The sequence below is a fragment of the Perca flavescens genome, chromosome 9 (genome assembly GCF_004354835.1).
Source record: "Perca flavescens isolate YP-PL-M2 chromosome 9, PFLA_1.0, whole genome shotgun sequence".
NCBI lineage: Eukaryota > Metazoa > Chordata > Actinopteri > Perciformes > Percidae > Perca > Perca flavescens.
Window position 1 is genome coordinate 7386525 of NC_041339.1, and position 2710 is coordinate 7389234.

At 38.2% G+C, this 2710-nt stretch overlaps 1 long non-coding RNA gene across 1 annotated transcript; it reads right to left on the minus strand.

The window, feature by feature from the left end:
• Positions 1-1656: 1656 nt before the first annotated feature.
• LOC114561029 (uncharacterized) lies at positions 1657-2404 on the minus strand. The gene is made up of 3 exons (XR_003693295.1): positions 2235-2404; positions 1809-2054; positions 1657-1692 (listed from the first exon to the last, which is right to left on the minus strand). It is a non-coding gene; the product is annotated as an uncharacterized LOC114561029 (long non-coding RNA).
• Between the last annotated feature and the right edge of the window lie 306 nt (positions 2405-2710).

A 2710-nucleotide genomic window follows, 5' to 3' on the forward strand; every position in this document is an offset into this window, starting at 1 on the left:
GTGTTACTCTATCAATCCGTACACCGGTCTTCTTAAGTATTAAATATCAAATATTAAAAATGCCATAAGAAATACAGTGCTAAGTGGGGGAATTGAATCTCCTTTATCAAAGGTCCCTAATACAGCTATAAGACAACGTACCAGCTCAAGTCCTTATTACTTTGAATCATGAAATGTGCCACTAAACTATCTACACATCTGTCTACAGTATGTGTATATATATATATATATATATATATATATATATATATATATATATATATATATATATATATTTTTAGTAATGTATGTATTTTAATTATTTAATTTCTGGCTGTTATAATTTACGCATACCCAGTTTGTGTCATGTTTGTTTTTGATTGATTATATCATTTCATGTCATTATCCATTCTGTGTACCTTTTTTTAGTTTTCTTATAGTCTTATGTTGAAGACTGTTTGATGTTTTCTCTTTTCTTTTTGTTCAAAAAAACAATAAAAACTACTGACTACATACAAAAAATGCCATAAGAAGGATTCAGTCAAACTACAGTTTTTCTCGATTGTTTACACACATTTTCTGAAAGCATGCCTCATATTCTCAGAACTCTACACACAATTCCAAAGAACACACACACACACACACACAATGGGCAAAACTCCTCAATGCTCCTGCAAAATTAAACTTTACATTCAAAATAATGTTATTTCTTCTCAAAAGGGTATTTGGTTTTCAAATGACACACACAAAGCATCATATGAATAGACATTTATAAGAACCAGATGAACACAGATGTGCTCAATGTAAAACACTGAAAACACTTCTCCATTCATCATAATGACTTAGGCCTTTTTTTTGGTTCAGTGTTACACTTACTACAGACAGTACATAAGTGTGTTGTAAAAAAAATTGAGAATATTGTTCTTATACTCAGAAAACACAAATACAACAAACAAATATATTTTATTTTTCCCACAAAAACAATGTACACATACATCCCATTCCAAACCAACACAAAGTTTCACATACAGTGGTCTACATACAAAACAGAAGAATTTACTGTATACAGTTACATAAAATACCGTAATAAAAAAAATTAAAAAAACCTATGTTGCATCCTCTCTTCTGTTTCGGTCTGGCCACAGCACCTCATCCACTTCACAAGCAATGTTTTCCCTGGCCAAGCAGCGGGGAAATATAAGCCCTCTGCGCTTTGTGGATTTCTGTCATACACTTTCCATCTCCAGGCAGAAAAAAATTCCTCAATAAGATTGAGGAATGGAGAATATGGAGGGAGATAAAGGACTAAAAAGCGTGGGTGGGCAGTGAACCAGTTATGAACCAGAGCAGCCCTGTGGAAACTTACGTTGTCCCAAATGACAACGCACCTGAGCTGCTCTGGGCCATCTACCTGAGCTGCTCTGGGCCATCTACCTGATCTGGTGGAATGAGTGGGTGGTGTAGGGTGTCCAGGAATGTGATCAGATGGGCAGTGTTGTAGGGGCCAAGGGTAGCATGGTGATGGATGACGCCTTGGTGGGTAATCGCTGCACACATTGGGATGTTCCCTCCGCGCTGGCCAGGGACTTCAACAATGGCATGCTGGCCGATGATATTCCTTCCCCTTATTCGTCTTTTTGTGAGATTGAATCCAACCTCATCAGTGAAGATGAACCGGTGCTCCACTGCAGCCACCTCTAGCTCGAGGACTCTCTGAATCACACATAACAATATCAGAAATAGACATGAGTGGTCACTATTGTGGAGCACAATCATTATGATTACAATACTGAAATATGTATAATTTATTGGGATTGTATAGGACTCACTTGCACATAGTTATGTCGCAATTCTTTGACTCTTTCTGAATTGCGTTCAAATGGCACCCTGTAGACCTGCTTCATCCTCAGATTATTTCTGCGCAAGACAAAAACATCTCATTGTTTTCTAGTATTTTTCTTTGTATTTGCCGTAATGTTATGGCGTTATTTTCTAGGACCATGTTGATTATTTCAGTTTCCTGTTCAGGAGACAGAAGACGTTCCCGACCACCTTGTGTTGGTAATCTTTCAGTTCTGCCAAACAAATAGTAAAATACTGTAAATAAAAAGTAGGAATACATTTCCCAAATACTTGAAACATTCTTTATTTTTACAGTCCTACAGAACAGTCCACAGGCAATACTGTACTACTGTACTCACTGAGTACTGTATTGATATGTAGTATTGCAATTTTCTAGTGAGAGTATTTCTTACCTATTCTCATTTCGGAAAGTCCGGATGATGGATGCTACAGTGTACCTGCTCAAATTTGGCTGTACTCTTTGCCCAGCTTCCCTCATTGTTAGACCATGGTTGACCACATGATCAACCAAAGTGGCTCGGATCTCATCAGAGATTACGGTCCTTGGCCTTCCCCTTCCTCGTCCTCGTCCTCCCCGTCCTCCCCGTCCTCCCCGTCCTCCACCTCTTACTCTCACTCTCACTCCTCTGGCTCTGCCTCTGTTTCCAATGTTGGCATCCATTGCTCCAAAACAGAAAAGCTCACCTGTTGCCCTTTTATGCTAAAGCTCTGATTGCTAATTGTAAAACTGTGTGATGGGTGTTTGCCCATGTGATGAGTCAGGGTTCATATTTGAATGTCAGTGTGTTTCTTGTGAAAACAACAGATTGTATGCATGAAAATTGTGCCAAATGCAGAGAAATTGTGTGTAGTGTTTTGAAAAAAGTGT